Raw genomic sequence first — 18,723 nt, forward strand, 5'->3', positions numbered from 1 at the left:
GAGACGTGTGAGCGGAGCAAGCAGGGCTCGTCTGCGGGCTTGCTTAAAGGCAGGCAAAGCGGCAGGCAACAGCGTCTACGGCCATACCACCCTGAACACGCCCGATCTCGTCTGATCTCGGAAGCTAAGCAGGGTCGGGCCTGGTTAGTACTTGGATGGGAGACCTCCTGGGAATACTGGGTGCTGTAGGCTTTTTGCCTGCCCTCGCCACGCTCTCTGACGCGCCCCGCCTGCAGGACTGCCTCGGGCACGCGCTTTTGCCGCCTCGTCCTGGCTTGCTTCCGCTAAGGTCTCCCAGGCCCTAGCCGCCTCGCCCGCCGCTGCCGAGGGCGAGGGCTTTGGGCACCCGGCTCCGTGGGGCGTTTCTTTTTTTCACCGGCCGGTGCTCTTGGCCCCTGTTGGCGGCAGGTGTGGGTGGGAGGCCAGCTGGCCGCAGCGGCGGCTGGCGCCCCAAGGCCTGCCTGCGCTGGCGCTCGCTGCCAGCCGCTTCAGCTCCGCGGCTGGGAGAAAGGAAAGCCGCAAGGCGCAGCCCGGGCCTTTTGGGGGTGGCTGCTTTAGGGAAGCCCTTTGGCAGCACGCCTCCTTGGCAGCTGGCCCTTTAAAGGTGGGAGGAGGGAGAGGCAGCTGCTGCCCTAAGGTGGCCCTTTTGCCCGGGAAGGCTGCCTGCGGGCCTGGAGCAGTCCCAGCCTCGGCTCGGGGCCAGCAAGTGGGAAGTTGGGTGCTGGTCGCCTCTGGGCTGATCCCCCTGAGGCGGAGGCGGAGGCGGAGGCGGAGGCGGCGGGCCATCCTGCGTCCCCCGGGGCCCTGCGAAGCGGGAGACGGGGCAGGGCGCGGGCGAGGCCTCCGGGCCGGGCGTGCCGGGTTTCCCGGAGCGAGCAAAAGGCAGGCCCAGTGCGGGAGGGCGTCCCCAGGGAGGCGCGAGGTGTGGCGAGCAGCAGGAGCCGTGAGGAAAGCGGAGCGGCAGCGGGTGTGTGGGGGGGGCGGCCGCGGCAGGGTGTGGCGGCGCGCGGGGTTTTTGTGTGGTGGGTGGGTGTGTCGGGTTTGTGAGGGTCCCGTCTGAGGAGAGGGTGCGTGGGGGTGGGGAGGAGGCTTAGGCGTGGTGTGTGCGGGCCCGGGGTCGGGGTCTGCGGCTCGTCGTGCGGGGCGGGAGCGTTGGTGTGGCGAGGGAGGGGTGCGAGGCCGGAGGCTGTCGTCGCGTGCCTTGCGCGGGGGGGAGGGAGACGTGTGAGCGGAGCAAGCAGGGCTCGTCTGCGGGCTTGCTTAAAGGCAGGCAAAGCGGCAGGCAACAGCGTCTACGGCCATACCACCCTGAACACGCCCGATCTCGTCTGATCTCGGAAGCTAAGCAGGGTCGGGCCTGGTTAGTACTTGGATGGGAGACCTCCTGGGAATACTGGGTGCTGTAGGCTTTTTGCCTGCCCTCGCCACGCTCTCTGACGCGCCCCGCCTGCAGGACTGCCTCGGGCACGCGCTTTTGCCGCCTCGTCCTGGCTTGCTTCCGCTAAGGTCTCCCAGGCCCTAGCCGCCTCGCCCGCCGCTGCCGAGGGCGAGGGCTTTGGGCACCCGGCTCCGTGGGGCGTTTCTTTTTTTCACCGGCCGGTGCTCTTGGCCCCTGTTGGCGGCAGGTGTGGGTGGGAGGCCAGCTGGCCGCAGCGGCGGCTGGCGCCCCAAGGCCTGCCTGCGCTGGCGCTCGCTGCCAGCCGCTTCAGCTCCGCGGCTGGGAGAAAGGAAAGCCGCAAGGCGCAGCCCGGGCCTTTTGGGGGTGGCTGCTTTAGGGAAGCCCTTTGGCAGCACGCCTCCTTGGCAGCTGGCCCTTTAAAGGTGGGAGGAGGGAGAGGCAGCTGCTGCCCTAAGGTGGCCCTTTTGCCCGGGAAGGCTGCCTGCGGGCCTGGAGCAGTCCCAGCCTCGGCTCGGGGCCAGCAAGTGGGAAGTTGGGTGCTGGTCGCCTCTGGGCTGATCCCCCTGAGGCGGAGGCGGAGGCGGAGGCGGCGGGCCATCCTGCGTCCCCCGGGGCCCTGCGAAGCGGGAGACGGGGCAGGGCGCGGGCGAGGCCTCCGGGCCGGGCGTGCCGGGTTTCCCGGAGCGAGCAAAAGGCAGGCCCAGTGCGGGAGGGCGTCCCCAGGGAGGCGCGAGGTGTGGCGAGCAGCAGGAGCCGTGAGGAAAGCGGAGCGGCAGCGGGTGTGTGGGGGGGGCAGCCGCGGCAGGGTGTGGCGGCGCGCGGGGTTTTTGTGTGGTGGGTGGGTGTGTCGGGTTTGTGAGGGTCCCGTCTGAGGAGAGGGTGCGTGGGGGTGGGGAGGAGGCTTAGGCGTGGTGTGTGCGGGCCCGGGGTCGGGGTCTGCGGCTCGTCGTGCGGGGCGGGAGCGTTGGTGTGGCGAGGGAGGGGTGCGAGGCCGGAGGCTGTCGTCGCGTGCCTTGCGCGGGGGGGAGGGAGACGTGTGAGCGGAGCAAGCAGGGCTCGTCTGCGGGCTTGCTTAAAGGCAGGCAAAGCGGCAGGCAACAGCGTCTATGGCCATACCACCCTGAACACGCCCGATCTCGTCTGATCTCGGAAGCTTAGCAGGGTCGGGCCTGGTTAGTACTTGGATGGGAGACCTCCTGGGAATACTGGGTGCTGTAGGCTTTTTGCCTGCCCTCGCCACGCTCTCTGACGCGCCCCGCCTGCAGGACTGCCTCGGGCACGCGCTTTTGCCGCCTCGTCCTGGCTTGCTTCCGCTAAGGTCTCCCAGGCCCTAGCCGCCTCGCCCGCCGCTGGCGAGGGCTTTGGGCACCCGGCTCCGTGGGGTGTTTCTTTTTTTCACCGGCCGGTGCTCTTGGCCCCTGTTGGCGGCAGGTGTGGGTGGGAGGCCAGCTGGCCGCAGCGGCGGCTGGCGCCCCAAGGCCTGCCTGCGCTGGCGCTCGCTGCCAGCCGCTTCAGCTCCGCGGCTGGGAGAAAGGAAAGCCGCAAGGCGCAGCCCGGGCCTTTTGGGGGTGGCTGCTTTAGGGAAGCCCTTTGGCAGCACGCCTCCTTGGCAGCTGGCCCTTTAAAGGTGGGAGGAGGGAGAGGCAGCTGCTGCCCTAAGGTGGCCCTTTTGCCCGGGAAGGCTGCCTGCGGGCCTGGAGCAGTCCCAGCCTCGGCTCGGGGCCAGCAAGTGGGAAGTTGGGTGCTGGTCGCCTCTGGGCTGATCCCCCTGAGGCGGAGGCGGAGGCGGAGGCGGCGGGCCATCCTGCGTCCCCCGGGGCCCTGCGAAGCGGGAGACGGGGCAGGGCGCGGGCGAGGCCTCCGGGCCGGGCGTGCCGGGTTTCCCGGAGCGAGCAAAAGGCAGGCCCAGTGCGGGAGGGCGTCCCCAGGGAGGCGCGAGGTGTGGCGAGCAGCAGGAGCCGTGAGGAAAGCGGAGCGGCAGCGGGTGTGTGGGGGGGGCAGCCGCGGCAGGGTGTGGCGGCGCGCGGGGTTTTTGTGTGGTGGGTGGGTGTGTCGGGTTTGTGAGGGTCCCGTCTGAGGAGAGGGTGCGTGGGGGTGGGGAGGAGGCTTAGGCGTGGTGTGTGCGGGCCCGGGGTCGGGGTCTGCGGCTCGTCGTGCGGGGCGGGAGCGTTGGTGTGGCGAGGGAGGGGTGCGAGGCCGGAGGCTGTCGTCGCGTGCCTTGCGCGGGGGGGAGGGAGACGTGTGAGCGGAGCAAGCAGGGCTCGTCTGCGGGCTTGCTTAAAGGCAGGCAAAGCGGCAGGCAACAGCGTCTATGGCCATACCACCCTGAACACGCCCGATCTCGTCTGATCTCGGAAGCTTAGCAGGGTCGGGCCTGGTTAGTACTTGGATGGGAGACCTCCTGGGAATACTGGGTGCTGTAGGCTTTTTGCCTGCCCTCGCCACGCTCTCTGACGCGCCCCGCCTGCAGGACTGCCTCGGGCACGCGCTTTTGCCGCCTCGTCCTGGCTTGCTTCCGCTAAGGTCTCCCAGGCCCTAGCCGCCTCGCCCGCCGCTGGCGAGGGCTTTGGGCACCCGGCTCCGTGGGGCGTTTCTTTTTTTCACCGGCCGGTGCTCTTGGCCCCTGTTGGCGGCAGGTGTGGGTGGGAGGCCAGCTGGCCGCAGCGGCGGCTGGCGCCCCAAGGCCTGCCTGCGCTGGCGCTCGCTGCCAGCCGCTTCAGCTCCGCGGCTGGGAGAAAGGAAAGCCGCAAGGCGCAGCCCGGGCCTTTTGGGGGTGGCTGCTTTAGGGAAGCCCTTTGGCAGCACGCCTCCTTGGCAGCTGGCCCTTTAAAGGTGGGAGGAGGGAGAGGCAGCTGCTGCCCTAAGGTGGCCCTTTTGCCCGGGAAGGCTGCCTGCGGGCCTGGAGCAGTCCCAGCCTCGGCTCGGGGCCAGCAAGTGGGAAGTTGGGTGCTGGTCGCCTCTGGGCTGATCCCCCTGAGGCGGAGGCGGAGGCGGAGGCGGCGGGCCATCCTGCGTCCCCCGGGGCCCTGCGAAGCGGGAGACGGGGCAGGGCGCGGGCGAGGCCTCCGGGCCGGGCGTGCCGGGTTTCCCGGAGCGAGCAAAAGGCAGGCCCAGTGCGGGAGGGCGTCCCCAGGGAGGCGCGAGGTGTGGCGAGCAGCAGGAGCCGTGAGGAAAGCGGAGCGGCAGCGGGTGTGTGGGGGGGGCAGCCGCGGCAGGGTGTGGCGGCGCGCGGGGTTTTTGTGTGGTGGGTGGGTGTGTCGGGTTTGTGAGGGTCCCGTCTGAGGAGAGGGTGCGTGGGGGTGGGGAGGAGGCTTAGGCGTGGTGTGTGCGGGCCCGGGGTCGGGGTCTGCGGCTCGTCGTGCGGGGCGGGAGCGTTGGTGTGGCGAGGGAGGGGTGCGAGGCCGGAGGCTGTCGTCGCGTGCCTTGCGCGGGGGGGAGGGAGACGTGTGAGCGGAGCAAGCAGGGCTCGTCTGCGGGCTTGCTTAAAGGCAGGCAAAGCGGCAGGCAACAGCGTCTATGGCCATACCACCCTGAACACGCCCGATCTCGTCTGATCTCGGAAGCTTAGCAGGGTCGGGCCTGGTTAGTACTTGGATGGGAGACCTCCTGGGAATACTGGGTGCTGTAGGCTTTTTGCCTGCCCTCGCCACGCTCTCTGACGCGCCCCGCCTGCAGGACTGCCTCGGGCACGCGCTTTTGCCGCCTCGTCCTGGCTTGCTTCCGCTAAGGTCTCCCAGGCCCTAGCCGCCTCGCCCGCCGCTGGCGAGGGCTTTGGGCACCCGGCTCCGTGGGGCGTTTCTTTTTTTCACCGGCCGGTGCTCTTGGCCCCTGTTGGCGGCAGGTGTGGGTGGGAGGCCAGCTGGCCGCAGCGGCGGCTGGCGCCCCAAGGCCTGCCTGCGCTGGCGCTCGCTGCCAGCCGCTTCAGCTCCGCGGCTGGGAGAAAGGAAAGCCGCAAGGCGCAGCCCGGGCCTTTTGGGGGTGGCTGCTTTAGGGAAGCCCTTTGGCAGCACGCCTCCTTGGCAGCTGGCCCTTTAAAGGTGGGAGGAGGGAGAGGCAGCTGCTGCCCTAAGGTGGCCCTTTTGCCCGGGAAGGCTGCCTGCGGGCCTGGAGCAGTCCCAGCCTCGGCTCGGGGCCAGCAAGTGGGAAGTTGGGTGCTGGTCGCCTCTGGGCTGATCCCCCTGAGGCGGAGGCGGAGGCGGAGGCGGCGGGCCATCCTGCGTCCCCCGGGGCCCTGCGAAGCGGGAGACGGGGCAGGGCGCGGGCGAGGCCTCCGGGCCGGGCGTGCCGGGTTTCCCGGAGCGAGCAAAAGGCAGGCCCAGTGCGGGAGGGCGTCCCCAGGGAGGCGCGAGGTGTGGCGAGCAGCAGGAGCCGTGAGGAAAGCGGAGCGGCAGCGGGTGTGTGGGGGGGGCAGCCGCGGCAGGGTGTGGCGGCGCGCGGGGTTTTTGTGTGGTGGGTGGGTGTGTCGGGTTTGTGAGGGTCCCGTCTGAGGAGAGGGTGCGTGGGGGTGGGGAGGAGGCTTAGGCGTGGTGTGTGCGGGCCCGGGGTCGGGGTCTGCGGCTCGTCGTGCGGGGCGGGAGCGTTGGTGTGGCGAGGGAGGGGTGCGAGGCCGGAGGCTGTCGTCGCGTGCCTTGCGCGGGGGGGAGGGAGACGTGTGAGCGGAGCAAGCAGGGCTCGTCTGCGGGCTTGCTTAAAGGCAGGCAAAGCAGCAGGCAACAGCGTCTACGGCCATACCACCCTGAACACGCCCGATCTCGTCTGATCTCGGAAGCTAAGCAGGGTCGGGCCTGGTTAGTACTTGGATGGGAGACCTCCTGGGAATACTGGGTGCTGTAGGCTTTTTGCCTGCCCTCGCCACGCTCTCTGACGCGCCCCGCCTGCAGGACTGCCTCGGGCACGCGCTTTTGCCGCCTCGTCCTGGCTTGCTTCCGCTAAGGTCTCCCAGGCCCTAGCCGCCTCGCCCGCCGCTGCCGAGGGCGAGGGCTTTGGGCACCCGGCTCCGTGGGGCGTTTCTTTTTTTCACCGGCCGGTGCTCTTGGCCCCTGTTGGCGGCAGGTGTGGGTGGGAGGCCAGCTGGCCGCAGCGGCGGCTGGCGCCCCAAGGCCTGCCTGCGCTGGCGCTCGCTGCCAGCCGCTTCAGCTCCGCGGCTGGGAGAAAGGAAAGCCGCAAGGCGCAGCCCGGGCCTTTTGGGGGTGGCTGCTTTAGGGAAGCCCTTTGGCAGCACGCCTCCTTGGCAGCTGGCCCTTTAAAGGTGGGAGGAGGGAGAGGCAGCTGCTGCCCTAAGGTGGCCCTTTTGCCCGGGAAGGCTGCCTGCGGGCCTGGAGCAGTCCCAGCCTCGGCTCGGGGCCAGCAAGTGGGAAGTTGGGTGCTGGTCGCCTCTGGGCTGATCCCCCTGAGGCGGAGGCGGAGGCGGAGGCGGCGGGCCATCCTGCGTCCCCCGGGGCCCTGCGAAGCGGGAGACGGGGCAGGGCGCGGGCGAGGCCTCCGGGCCGGGCGTGCCGGGTTTCCCGGAGCGAGCAAAAGGCAGGCCCAGTGCGGGAGGGCGTCCCCAGGGAGGCGCGAGGTGTGGCGAGCAGCAGGAGCCGTGAGGAAAGCGGAGCGGCAGCGGGTGTGTGGGGGGGGCAGCCGCGGCAGGGTGTGGCGGCGCGCGGGGTTTTTGTGTGGTGGGTGGGTGTGTCGGGTTTGTGAGGGTCCCGTCTGAGGAGAGGGTGCGTGGGGGTGGGGAGGAGGCTTAGGCGTGGTGTGTGCGGGCCCGGGGTCGGGGTCTGCGGCTCGTCGTGCGGGGCGGGAGCGTTGGTGTGGCGAGGGAGGGGTGCGAGGCCGGAGGCTGTCGTCGCGTGCCTTGCGCGGGGGGGAGGGAGACGTGTGAGCGGAGCAAGCAGGGCTCGTCTGCGGGCTTGCTTAAAGGCAGGCAAAGCGGCAGGCAACAGCGTCTATGGCCATACCACCCTGAACACGCCCGATCTCGTCTGATCTCGGAAGCTTAGCAGGGTCGGGCCTGGTTAGTACTTGGATGGGAGACCTCCTGGGAATACTGGGTGCTGTAGGCTTTTTGCCTGCCCTCGCCACGCTCTCTGACGCGCCCCGCCTGCAGGACTGCCTCGGGCACGCGCTTTTGCCGCCTCGTCCTGGCTTGCTTCCGCTAAGGTCTCCCAGGCCCTAGCCGCCTCGCCCGCCGCTGGCGAGGGCTTTGGGCACCCGGCTCCGTGGGGTGTTTCTTTTTTTCACCGGCCGGTGCTCTTGGCCCCTGTTGGCGGCAGGTGTGGGTGGGAGGCCAGCTGGCCGCAGCGGCGGCTGGCGCCCCAAGGCCTGCCTGCGCTGGCGCTCGCTGCCAGCCGCTTCAGCTCCGCGGCTGGGAGAAAGGAAAGCCGCAAGGCGCAGCCCGGGCCTTTTGGGGGTGGCTGCTTTAGGGAAGCCCTTTGGCAGCACGCCTCCTTGGCAGCTGGCCCTTTAAAGGTGGGAGGAGGGAGAGGCAGCTGCTGCCCTAAGGTGGCCCTTTTGCCCGGGAAGGCTGCCTGCGGGCCTGGAGCAGTCCCAGCCTCGGCTCGGGGCCAGCAAGTGGGAAGTTGGGTGCTGGTCGCCTCTGGGCTGATCCCCCTGAGGCGGAGGCGGAGGCGGAGGCGGCGGGCCATCCTGCGTCCCCCGGGGCCCTGCGAAGCGGGAGACGGGGCAGGGCGCGGGCGAGGCCTCCGGGCCGGGCGTGCCGGGTTTCCCGGAGCGAGCAAAAGGCAGGCCCAGTGCGGGAGGGCGTCCCCAGGGAGGCGCGAGGTGTGGCGAGCAGCAGGAGCCGTGAGGAAAGCGGAGCGGCAGCGGGTGTGTGGGGGGGGCAGCCGCGGCAGGGTGTGGCGGCGCGCGGGGTTTTTGTGTGGTGGGTGGGTGTGTCGGGTTTGTGAGGGTCCCGTCTGAGGAGAGGGTGCGTGGGGGTGGGGAGGAGGCTTAGGCGTGGTGTGTGCGGGCCCGGGGTCGGGGTCTGCGGCTCGTCGTGCGGGGCGGGAGCGTTGGTGTGGCGAGGGAGGGGTGCGAGGCCGGAGGCTGTCGTCGCGTGCCTTGCGCGGGGGGGAGGGAGACGTGTGAGCGGAGCAAGCAGGGCTCGTCTGCGGGCTTGCTTAAAGGCAGGCAAAGCGGCAGGCAACAGCGTCTATGGCCATACCACCCTGAACACGCCCGATCTCGTCTGATCTCGGAAGCTTAGCAGGGTCGGGCCTGGTTAGTACTTGGATGGGAGACCTCCTGGGAATACTGGGTGCTGTAGGCTTTTTGCCTGCCCTCGCCACGCTCTCTGACGCGCCCCGCCTGCAGGACTGCCTCGGGCACGCGCTTTTGCCGCCTCGTCCTGGCTTGCTTCCGCTAAGGTCTCCCAGGCCCTAGCCGCCTCGCCCGCCGCTGGCGAGGGCTTTGGGCACCCGGCTCCGTGGGGCGTTTCTTTTTTTCACCGGCCGGTGCTCTTGGCCCCTGTTGGCGGCAGGTGTGGGTGGGAGGCCAGCTGGCCGCAGCGGCGGCTGGCGCCCCAAGGCCTGCCTGCGCTGGCGCTCGCTGCCAGCCGCTTCAGCTCCGCGGCTGGGAGAAAGGAAAGCCGCAAGGCGCAGCCCGGGCCTTTTGGGGGTGGCTGCTTTAGGGAAGCCCTTTGGCAGCACGCCTCCTTGGCAGCTGGCCCTTTAAAGGTGGGAGGAGGGAGAGGCAGCTGCTGCCCTAAGGTGGCCCTTTTGCCCGGGAAGGCTGCCTGCGGGCCTGGAGCAGTCCCAGCCTCGGCTCGGGGCCAGCAAGTGGGAAGTTGGGTGCTGGTCGCCTCTGGGCTGATCCCCCTGAGGCGGAGGCGGAGGCGGAGGCGGCGGGCCATCCTGCGTCCCCCGGGGCCCTGCGAAGCGGGAGACGGGGCAGGGCGCGGGCGAGGCCTCCGGGCCGGGCGTGCCGGGTTTCCCGGAGCGAGCAAAAGGCAGGCCCAGTGCGGGAGGGCGTCCCCAGGGAGGCGCGAGGTGTGGCGAGCAGCAGGAGCCGTGAGGAAAGCGGAGCGGCAGCGGGTGTGTGGGGGGGGCAGCCGCGGCAGGGTGTGGCGGCGCGCGGGGTTTTTGTGTGGTGGGTGGGTGTGTCGGGTTTGTGAGGGTCCCGTCTGAGGAGAGGGTGCGTGGGGGTGGGGAGGAGGCTTAGGCGTGGTGTGTGCGGGCCCGGGGTCGGGGTCTGCGGCTCGTCGTGCGGGGCGGGAGCGTTGGTGTGGCGAGGGAGGGGTGCGAGGCCGGAGGCTGTCGTCGCGTGCCTTGCGCGGGGGGGAGGGAGACGTGTGAGCGGAGCAAGCAGGGCTCGTCTGCGGGCTTGCTTAAAGGCAGGCAAAGCGGCAGGCAACAGCGTCTATGGCCATACCACCCTGAACACGCCCGATCTCGTCTGATCTCGGAAGCTTAGCAGGGTCGGGCCTGGTTAGTACTTGGATGGGAGACCTCCTGGGAATACTGGGTGCTGTAGGCTTTTTGCCTGCCCTCGCCACGCTCTCTGACGCGCCCCGCCTGCAGGACTGCCTCGGGCACGCGCTTTTGCCGCCTCGTCCTGGCTTGCTTCCGCTAAGGTCTCCCAGGCCCTAGCCGCCTCGCCCGCCGCTGGCGAGGGCTTTGGGCACCCGGCTCCGTGGGGCGTTTCTTTTTTTCACCGGCCGGTGCTCTTGGCCCCTGTTGGCGGCAGGTGTGGGTGGGAGGCCAGCTGGCCGCAGCGGCGGCTGGCGCCCCAAGGCCTGCCTGCGCTGGCGCTCGCTGCCAGCCGCTTCAGCTCCGCGGCTGGGAGAAAGGAAAGCCGCAAGGCGCAGCCCGGGCCTTTTGGGGGTGGCTGCTTTAGGGAAGCCCTTTGGCAGCACGCCTCCTTGGCAGCTGGCCCTTTAAAGGTGGGAGGAGGGAGAGGCAGCTGCTGCCCTAAGGTGGCCCTTTTGCCCGGGAAGGCTGCCTGCGGGCCTGGAGCAGTCCCAGCCTCGGCTCGGGGCCAGCAAGTGGGAAGTTGGGTGCTGGTCGCCTCTGGGCTGATCCCCCTGAGGCGGAGGCGGAGGCGGAGGCGGCGGGCCATCCTGCGTCCCCCGGGGCCCTGCGAAGCGGGAGACGGGGCAGGGCGCGGGCGAGGCCTCCGGGCCGGGCGTGCCGGGTTTCCCGGAGCGAGCAAAAGGCAGGCCCAGTGCGGGAGGGCGTCCCCAGGGAGGCGCGAGGTGTGGCGAGCAGCAGGAGCCGTGAGGAAAGCGGAGCGGCAGCGGGTGTGTGGGGGGGGCGGCCGCGGCAGGGTGTGGCGGCGCGCGGGGTTTTTGTGTGGTGGGTGGGTGTGTCGGGTTTGTGAGGGTCCCGTCTGAGGAGAGGGTGCGTGGGGGTGGGGAGGAGGCTTAGGCGTGGTGTGTGCGGGCCCGGGGTCGGGGTCTGCGGCTCGTCGTGCGGGGCGGGAGCGTTGGTGTGGCGAGGGAGGGGTGCGAGGCCGGAGGCTGTCGTCGCGTGCCTTGCGCGGGGGGGGAGGGAGACGTGTGAGCGGAGCAAGCAGGGCTCGTCTGCGGGCTTGCTTAAAGGCAGGCAAAGCGGCAGGCAACAGCGTCTATGGCCATACCACCCTGAACACGCCCGATCTCGTCTGATCTCGGAAGCTTAGCAGGGTCGGGCCTGGTTAGTACTTGGATGGGAGACCTCCTGGGAATACTGGGTGCTGTAGGCTTTTTGCCTGCCCTCGCCACGCTCTCTGACGCGCCCCGCCTGCAGGACTGCCTCGGGCACGCGCTTTTGCCGCCTCGTCCTGGCTTGCTTCCGCTAAGGTCTCCCAGGCCCTAGCCGCCTCGCCCGCCGCTGGCGAGGGCTTTGGGCACCCGGCTCCGTGGGGCGTTTCTTTTTTTCACCGGCCGGTGCTCTTGGCCCCTGTTGGCGGCAGGTGTGGGTGGGAGGCCAGCTGGCCGCAGCGGCGGCTGGCGCCCCAAGGCCTGCCTGCGCTGGCGCTCGCTGCCAGCCGCTTCAGCTCCGCGGCTGGGAGAAAGGAAAGCCGCAAGGCGCAGCCCGGGCCTTTTGGGGGTGGCTGCTTTAGGGAAGCCCTTTGGCAGCACGCCTCCTTGGCAGCTGGCCCTTTAAAGGTGGGAGGAGGGAGAGGCAGCTGCTGCCCTAAGGTGGCCCTTTTGCCCGGGAAGGCTGCCTGCGGGCCTGGAGCAGTCCCAGCCTCGGCTCGGGGCCAGCAAGTGGGAAGTTGGGTGCTGGTCGCCTCTGGGCTGATCCCCCTGAGGCGGAGGCGGAGGCGGAGGCGGCGGGCCATCCTGCGTCCCCCGGGGCCCTGCGAAGCGGGAGACGGGGCAGGGCGCGGGCGAGGCCTCCGGGCCGGGCGTGCCGGGTTTCCCGGAGCGAGCAAAAGGCAGGCCCAGTGCGGGAGGGCGTCCCCAGGGAGGCGCGAGGTGTGGCGAGCAGCAGGAGCCGTGAGGAAAGCGGAGCGGCAGCGGGTGTGTGGGGGGGGCAGCCGCGGCAGGGTGTGGCGGCGCGCGGGGTTTTTGTGTGGTGGGTGGGTGTGTCGGGTTTGTGAGGGTCCCGTCTGAGGAGAGGGTGCGTGGGGGTGGGGAGGAGGCTTAGGCGTGGTGTGTGCGGGCCCGGGGTCGGGGTCTGCGGCTCGTCGTGCGGGGCGGGAGCGTTGGTGTGGCGAGGGAGGGGTGCGAGGCCGGAGGCTGTCGTCGCGTGCCTTGCGCGGGGGGGAGGGAGACGTGTGAGCGGAGCAAGCAGGGCTCGTCTGCGGGCTTGCTTAAAGGCAGGCAAAGCGGCAGGCAACAGCGTCTATGGCCATACCACCCTGAACACGCCCGATCTCGTCTGATCTCGGAAGCTTAGCAGGGTCGGGCCTGGTTAGTACTTGGATGGGAGACCTCCTGGGAATACTGGGTGCTGTAGGCTTTTTGCCTGCCCTCGCCACGCTCTCTGACGCGCCCCGCCTGCAGGACTGCCTCGGGCACGCGCTTTTGCCGCCTCGTCCTGGCTTGCTTCCGCTAAGGTCTCCCAGGCCCTAGCCGCCTCGCCCGCCGCTGGCGAGGGCTTTGGGCACCCGGCTCCGTGGGGCGTTTCTTTTTTTCACCGGCCGGTGCTCTTGGCCCCTGTTGGCGGCAGGTGTGGGTGGGAGGCCAGCTGGCCGCAGCGGCGGCTGGCGCCCCAAGGCCTGCCTGCGCTGGCGCTCGCTGCCAGCCGCTTCAGCTCCGCGGCTGGGAGAAAGGAAAGCCGCAAGGCGCAGCCCGGGCCTTTTGGGGGTGGCTGCTTTAGGGAAGCCCTTTGGCAGCACGCCTCCTTGGCAGCTGGCCCTTTAAAGGTGGGAGGAGGGAGAGGCAGCTGCTGCCCTAAGGTGGCCCTTTTGCCCGGGAAGGCTGCCTGCGGGCCTGGAGCAGTCCCAGCCTCGGCTCGGGGCCAGCAAGTGGGAAGTTGGGTGCTGGTCGCCTCTGGGCTGATCCCCCTGAGGCGGAGGCGGAGGCGGAGGCGGCGGGCCATCCTGCGTCCCCCGGGGCCCTGCGAAGCGGGAGACGGGGCAGGGCGCGGGCGAGGCCTCCGGGCCGGGCGTGCCGGGTTTCCCGGAGCGAGCAAAAGGCAGGCCCAGTGCGGGAGGGCGTCCCCAGGGAGGCGCGAGGTGTGGCGAGCAGCAGGAGCCGTGAGGAAAGCGGAGCGGCAGCGGGTGTGTGGGGGGGGCGGCCGCGGCAGGGTGTGGCGGCGCGCGGGGTTTTTGTGTGGTGGGTGGGTGTGTCGGGTTTGTGAGGGTCCCGTCTGAGGAGAGGGTGCGTGGGGGTGGGGAGGAGGCTTAGGCGTGGTGTGTGCGGGCCCGGGGTCGGGGTCTGCGGCTCGTCGTGCGGGGCGGGAGCGTTGGTGTGGCGAGGGAGGGGTGCGAGGCCGGAGGCTGTCGTCGCGTGCCTTGCGCGGGGGGGAGGGAGACGTGTGAGCGGAGCAAGCAGGGCTCGTCTGCGGGCTTGCTTAAAGGCAGGCAAAGCGGCAGGCAACAGCGTCTACGGCCATACCACCCTGAACACGCCCGATCTCGTCTGATCTCGGAAGCTAAGCAGGGTCGGGCCTGGTTAGTACTTGGATGGGAGACCTCCTGGGAATACTGGGTGCTGTAGGCTTTTTGCCTGCCCTCGCCACGCTCTCTGACGCGCCCCGCCTGCAGGACTGCCTCGGGCACGCGCTTTTGCCGCCTCGTCCTGGCTTGCTTCCGCTAAGGTCTCCCAGGCCCTAGCCGCCTCGCCCGCCGCTGCCGAGGGCGAGGGCTTTGGGCACCCGGCTCCGTGGGGCGTTTCTTTTTTTCACCGGCCGGTGCTCTTGGCCCCTGTTGGCGGCAGGTGTGGGTGGGAGGCCAGCTGGCCGCAGCGGCGGCTGGCGCCCCAAGGCCTGCCTGCGCTGGCGCTCGCTGCCAGCCGCTTCAGCTCCGCGGCTGGGAGAAAGGAAAGCCGCAAGGCGCAGCCCGGGCCTTTTGGGGGTGGCTGCTTTAGGGAAGCCCTTTGGCAGCACGCCTCCTTGGCAGCTGGCCCTTTAAAGGTGGGAGGAGGGAGAGGCAGCTGCTGCCCTAAGGTGGCCCTTTTGCCCGGGAAGGCTGCCTGCGGGCCTGGAGCAGTCCCAGCCTCGGCTCGGGGCCAGCAAGTGGGAAGTTGGGTGCTGGTCGCCTCTGGGCTGATCCCCCTGAGGCGGAGGCGGAGGCGGAGGCGGCGGGCCATCCTGCGTCCCCCGGGGCCCTGCGAAGCGGGAGACGGGGCAGGGCGCGGGCGAGGCCTCCGGGCCGGGCGTGCCGGGTTTCCCGGAGCGAGCAAAAGGCAGGCCCAGTGCGGGAGGGCGTCCCCAGGGAGGCGCGAGGTGTGGCGAGCAGCAGGAGCCGTGAGGAAAGCGGAGCGGCAGCGGGTGTGTGGGGGGGGCAGCCGCGGCAGGGTGTGGCGGCGCGCGGGGTTTTTGTGTGGTGGGTGGGTGTGTCGGGTTTGTGAGGGTCCCGTCTGAGGAGAGGGTGCGTGGGGGTGGGGAGGAGGCTTAGGCGTGGTGTGTGCGGGCCCGGGGTCGGGGTCTGCGGCTCGTCGTGCGGGGCGGGAGCGTTGGTGTGGCGAGGGAGGGGTGCGAGGCCGGAGGCTGTCGTCGCGTGCCTTGCGCGGGGGGGAGGGACACGTGTGAGCGGAGCAAGCAGGGCTCGTCTGCGGGCTTGCTTAAAGGCAGGCAAAGCGGCAGGCAACAGCGTCTACGGCCATACCACCCTGAACACGCCCGATCTCGTCTGATCTCGGAAGCTTAGCAGGGTCGGGCCTGGTTAGTACTTGGATGGGAGACCTCCTGGGAATACTGGGTGCTGTAGGCTTTTTGCCTGCCCTCGCCACGCTCTCTGACGCGCCCCGCCTGCAGGACTGCCTCGGGCACGCGCTTTTGCCGCCTCGTCCTGGCTTGCTTCCGCTAAGGTCTCCCAGGCCCTAGCCGCCTCGCCCGCCGCTGCCGAGGGCGAGGGCTTTGGGCACCCGGCTCCGTGGGGCGTTTCTTTTTTTCACCGGCCGGTGCTCTTGGCCCCTGTTGGCGGCAGGTGTGGGTGGGAGGCCAGCTGGCCGCAGCGGCGGCTGGCGCCCCAAGGCCTGCCTGCGCTGGCGCTCGCTGCCAGCCGCTTCAGCTCCGCGGCTGGGAGAAAGGAAAGCCGCAAGGCGCAGCCCGGGCCTTTTGGGGGTGGCTGCTTTAGGGAAGCCCTTTGGCAGCACGCCTCCTTGGCAGCTGGCCCTTTAAAGGTGGGAGGAGGGAGAGGCAGCTGCTGCCCTAAGGTGGCCCTTTTGCCCGGGAAGGCTGCCTGCGGGCCTGGAGCAGTCCCAGCCTCGGCTCGGGGCCAGCAAGTGGGAAGTTGGGTGCTGGTCGCCTCTGGGCTGATCCCCCTGAGGCGGAGGCGGAGGCGGAGGCGGCGGGCCATCCTGCGTCCCCCGGGGCCCTGCGAAGCGGGAGACGGGGCAGGGCGCGGGCGAGGCCTCCGGGCCGGGCGTGCCGGGTTTCCCGGAGCGAGCAAAAGGCAGGCCCAGTGCGGGAGGGCGTCCCCAGGGAGGCGCGAGGTGTGGCGAGCAGCAGGAGCCGTGAGGAAAGCGGAGCGGCAGCGGGTGTGTGTGGGGGGCAGCCGCGGCAGGGTGTGGCGGCGCGCGGGGTTTTTGTGTGGTGGGTGGGTGTGTCGGGTTTGTGAGGGTCCCGTCTGAGGAGAGGGTGCGTGGGGGTGGGGAGGAGGCTTAGGCGTGGTGTGTGCGGGCCCGGGGTCGGGGTCTGCGGCTCGTCGTGCGGGGCGGGAGCGTTGGTGTGGCGAGGGAGGGGTGCGAGGCCGGAGGCTGTCGTCGCGTGCCTTGCGCGGGGGGGAGGGAGACGTGTGAGCGGAGCAAGCAGGGCTCGTCTGCGGGCTTGCTTAAAGGCAGGCAAAGCGGCAGGCAACAGCGTCTACGGCCATACCACCCTGAACACGCCCGATCTCGTCTGATCTCGGAAGCTAAGCAGGGTCGGGCCTGGTTAGTACTTGGATGGGAGACCTCCTGGGAATACTGGGTGCTGTAGGCTTTTTGCCTGCCCTCGCCACGCTCTCTGACGCGCCCCGCCTGCAGGACTGCCTCGGGCACGCGCTTTTGCCGCCTCGTCCTGGCTTGCTTCCGCTAAGGTCTCCCAGGCCCTAGCCGCCTCGCCCGCCGCTGCCGAGGGCGAGGGCTTTGGGCACCCGGCTCCGTGGGGCGTTTCTTTTTTTCACCGGCCGGTGCTCTTGGCCCCTGTTGGCGGCAGGTGTGGGTGGGAGGCCAGCTGGCCGCAGCGGCGGCTGGCGCCCCAAGGCCTGCCTGCGCTGGCGCTCGCTGCCAGCCGCTTCAGCTCCGCGGCTGGGAGAAAGGAAAGCCGCAAGGCGCAGCCCGGGCCTTTTGGGGGTGGCTGCTTTAGGGAAGCCCTTTGGCAGCACGCCTCCTTGGCAGCTGGCCCTTTAAAGGTGGGAGGAGGGAGAGGCAGCTGCTGCCCTAAGGTGGCCCTTTTGCCCGGGAAGGCTGCCTGCGGGCCTGGAGCAGTCCCAGCCTCGGCTCGGGGCCAGCAAGTGGGAAGTTGGGTGCTGGTCGCCTCTGGGCTGATCCCCCTGAGGCGGAGGCGGAGGCGGAGGCGGAGGCGGCGGGCCATCCTGCGTCCCCCGGGGCCCTGCGAAGCGGGAGACGGGGCAGGGCGCGGGCGAGGCCTCCGGGCCGGGCGTGCCGGGTTTCCCGGAGCGAGCAAAAGGCAGGCCCAGTGCGGGAGGGCGTCCCCAGGGAGGCGCGAGGTGTGGCGAGCAGCAGGAGCCGTGAGGAAAGCGGAGCGGCAGCGGGTGTGTGGGGGGGGCGGCCGCGGCAGGGTGTGGCGGCGCGCGGGGTTTTTGTGTGGTGGGTGGGTGTGTCGGGTTTGTGAGGGTCCCGTCTGAGGAGAGGGTGCGTGGGGGTGGGGAGGAGGCTTAGGCGTGGTGTGTGCGGGCCCGGGGTCGGGGTCTGCGGCTCGTCGTGCGGGGCGGGAGCGTTGGTGTGGCGAGGGAGGGGTGCGAGGCCGGAGGCTGTCGTCGCGTGCCTTGCGCGGGGGGGAGGGAGACGTGTGAGCGGAGCAAGCAGGGCTCGTCTGCGGGCTTGCTTAAAGGCAGGCAAAGCGGCAGGCAACAGCGTCTACGGCCATACCACCCTGAACACGCCCGATCTCGTCTGATCTCGGAAGCTAAGCAGGGTCGGGCCTGGTTAGTACTTGGATGGGAGACCTCCTGGGAATACTGGGTGCTGTAGGCTTTTTGCCTGCCCTCGCCACGCTCTCTGACGCGCCCCGCCTGCAGGACTGCCTCGGGCACGCGCTTTTGCCGCCTCGTCCTGGCTTGCTTCCGCTAAGGTCTCCCAGGCCCTAGCCGCCTCGCCCGCCGCTGCCGAGGGCGAGGGCTTTGGGCACCCGGCTCCGTGGGGCGTTTCTTTTTTTCACCGGCCGGTGCTCTTGGCCCCTGTTGGCGGCAGGTGTGGGTGGGAGGCCAGCTGGCCGCAGCGGCGGCTGGCGCCCCAAGGCCTGCCTGCGCTGGCGCTCGCTGCCAGCCGCTTCAGCTCCGCGGCTGGGAGAAAGGAAAGCCGCAAGGCGCAGCCCGGGCCTTTTGGGGGTGGCTGCTTTAGGGAAGCCCTTTGGCAGCACGCCTCCTTGGCAGCTGGCCCTTTAAAGGTGGGAGGAGGGAGAGGCAGCTGCTGCCCTAAGGTGGCCCTTTTGCCCGGGAAGGCTGCCTGCGGGCCTGGAGCAGTCCCAGCCTCGGCTCGGGGCCAGCAAGTGGGAAGTTGGGTGCTGGTCGCCTCTGGGCTGATCCCCCTGAGGCGGAGGCGGAGGCGGAGGCGGCGGGCCATCCTGCGTCCCCCGGGGCCCTGCGAAGCGGGAGACGGGGCAGGGCGCGGGCGAGGCCTCCGGGCCGGGCGTGCCGGGTTTCCCGGAGCGAGCAAAAGGCAGGCCCAGTGCGGGAGGGCGTCCCCAGGGAGGCGCGAGGTGTGGCGAGCAGCAGGAGCCGTGAGGAAAGCGGAGCGGCAGCGGGTGTGTGGGGGGGGCAGCCGCGGCAGGGTGTGGCGGCGCGCGGGGTTTTTGTGTGGTGGGTGGGTGTGTCGGGTTTGTGAGGGTCCCGTCTGAGGAGAGGGTGCGTGGGGGTGGGGAGGAGGCTTAGGCGTGGTGTGTGCGGGCCCGGGGTCGGGGTCTGCGGCTCGTCGTGCGGGGCGGGAGCGTTGGTGTGGCGAGGGAGGGGTGCGAGGCCGGAGGCTGTCGTCGCGTGCCTTGCGCGGGGGGGAGGGAGACGTGTGAGCGGAGCAAGCAGGGCTCGTCTGCGGGCTTGCTTAAAGGCAGGCAAAGCGGCAGGCAACAGCGTCTACGGCCATACCACCCTGAACACGCCCGATCTCGTCTGATCTCGGAAGCTAAGCAGGGTCGGGCCTGGTTAGTACTTGGATGGGAGACCTCCTGGGAATACTGGGTGCTGTAGGCTTTTTGCCTGCCCTCGCCACGCTCTCTGACGCGCCCCGCCTGCAGGACTGCCTCGGGCACGCGCTTTTGCCGCCTCGTCCTGGCTTGCTTCCGCTAAGGTCTCCCAGGCCCTAGCCGCCTCGCCCGCCGCTGCCGAGGGCGAGGGCTTTGGGCACCCGGCTCCGTGGGGCGTTTCTTTTTTTCACCGGCCGGTGCTCTTGGCCCCTGTTGGCGGCAGGTGTGGGTGGGAGGCCAGCTGGCCGCAGCGGCGGCTGGCGCCCCAAGGCCTGCCTGCGCTGGCGCTCGCTGCCAGCCGCTTCAGCTCCGCGGCTGGGAGAAAGGAAAGCCGCAAGGCGCAGCCCGGGCCTTTTGGGGGTGGCTGCTTTAGGGAAGCCCTTTGGCAGCACGCCTCCTTGGCAGCTG

At 70.3% G+C, this 18,723-nt stretch overlaps 16 non-coding genes across 16 annotated transcripts; all 16 read left to right on the plus strand.

Moving 5' to 3' along the window:
* The first annotated feature begins 73 nt into the window (after positions 1-73).
* Positions 74-192, plus strand: LOC128833314 (5S ribosomal RNA). Its single transcript, XR_008444201.1, has one exon. It is a non-coding gene; the product is annotated as a 5S ribosomal RNA (ribosomal RNA).
* Positions 193-1,290: 1,098 nt separating this feature from the next.
* LOC128833326 (5S ribosomal RNA) lies at positions 1,291-1,409 on the plus strand. Its single transcript, XR_008444212.1, has one exon. It is a non-coding gene; the product is annotated as a 5S ribosomal RNA (ribosomal RNA).
* A 1,092-nt stretch (positions 1,410-2,501) lies between these two features.
* LOC128833328 (5S ribosomal RNA) lies at positions 2,502-2,620 on the plus strand. Its single transcript, XR_008444214.1, has one exon. It is a non-coding gene; the product is annotated as a 5S ribosomal RNA (ribosomal RNA).
* Positions 2,621-3,706: 1,086 nt separating this feature from the next.
* On the plus strand, positions 3,707-3,825 carry LOC128833329 (5S ribosomal RNA). Its single transcript, XR_008444215.1, has one exon. It is a non-coding gene; the product is annotated as a 5S ribosomal RNA (ribosomal RNA).
* Positions 3,826-4,911: 1,086 nt separating this feature from the next.
* On the plus strand, positions 4,912-5,030 carry LOC128833330 (5S ribosomal RNA). The gene has a single exon (XR_008444216.1). It is a non-coding gene; the product is annotated as a 5S ribosomal RNA (ribosomal RNA).
* Positions 5,031-6,116: 1,086 nt separating this feature from the next.
* On the plus strand, positions 6,117-6,235 carry LOC128833337 (5S ribosomal RNA). Its single transcript, XR_008444223.1, has one exon. It is a non-coding gene; the product is annotated as a 5S ribosomal RNA (ribosomal RNA).
* Positions 6,236-7,327: 1,092 nt separating this feature from the next.
* LOC128833331 (5S ribosomal RNA) lies at positions 7,328-7,446 on the plus strand. Its single transcript, XR_008444217.1, has one exon. It is a non-coding gene; the product is annotated as a 5S ribosomal RNA (ribosomal RNA).
* A 1,086-nt stretch (positions 7,447-8,532) lies between these two features.
* On the plus strand, positions 8,533-8,651 carry LOC128833332 (5S ribosomal RNA). The gene has a single exon (XR_008444218.1). It is a non-coding gene; the product is annotated as a 5S ribosomal RNA (ribosomal RNA).
* A 1,086-nt stretch (positions 8,652-9,737) lies between these two features.
* Positions 9,738-9,856, plus strand: LOC128833333 (5S ribosomal RNA). Its single transcript, XR_008444219.1, has one exon. It is a non-coding gene; the product is annotated as a 5S ribosomal RNA (ribosomal RNA).
* Positions 9,857-10,943: 1,087 nt separating this feature from the next.
* On the plus strand, positions 10,944-11,062 carry LOC128833334 (5S ribosomal RNA). The gene has a single exon (XR_008444220.1). It is a non-coding gene; the product is annotated as a 5S ribosomal RNA (ribosomal RNA).
* A 1,086-nt stretch (positions 11,063-12,148) lies between these two features.
* LOC128833335 (5S ribosomal RNA) lies at positions 12,149-12,267 on the plus strand. Its single transcript, XR_008444221.1, has one exon. It is a non-coding gene; the product is annotated as a 5S ribosomal RNA (ribosomal RNA).
* Positions 12,268-13,353: 1,086 nt separating this feature from the next.
* Positions 13,354-13,472, plus strand: LOC128833215 (5S ribosomal RNA). The gene has a single exon (XR_008444134.1). It is a non-coding gene; the product is annotated as a 5S ribosomal RNA (ribosomal RNA).
* Positions 13,473-14,564: 1,092 nt separating this feature from the next.
* LOC128833320 (5S ribosomal RNA) lies at positions 14,565-14,683 on the plus strand. Its single transcript, XR_008444207.1, has one exon. It is a non-coding gene; the product is annotated as a 5S ribosomal RNA (ribosomal RNA).
* Positions 14,684-15,775: 1,092 nt separating this feature from the next.
* On the plus strand, positions 15,776-15,894 carry LOC128833222 (5S ribosomal RNA). The gene has a single exon (XR_008444140.1). It is a non-coding gene; the product is annotated as a 5S ribosomal RNA (ribosomal RNA).
* A 1,098-nt stretch (positions 15,895-16,992) lies between these two features.
* LOC128833234 (5S ribosomal RNA) lies at positions 16,993-17,111 on the plus strand. The gene has a single exon (XR_008444146.1). It is a non-coding gene; the product is annotated as a 5S ribosomal RNA (ribosomal RNA).
* Positions 17,112-18,203: 1,092 nt separating this feature from the next.
* On the plus strand, positions 18,204-18,322 carry LOC128833246 (5S ribosomal RNA). Its single transcript, XR_008444151.1, has one exon. It is a non-coding gene; the product is annotated as a 5S ribosomal RNA (ribosomal RNA).
* The last annotated feature ends 401 nt before the right edge of the window (positions 18,323-18,723 follow it).

This window comes from Malaclemys terrapin, chromosome 2, assembly GCF_027887155.1.
Source record: "Malaclemys terrapin pileata isolate rMalTer1 chromosome 2, rMalTer1.hap1, whole genome shotgun sequence".
Taxonomy (NCBI): domain Eukaryota; kingdom Metazoa; phylum Chordata; order Testudines; family Emydidae; genus Malaclemys; species Malaclemys terrapin.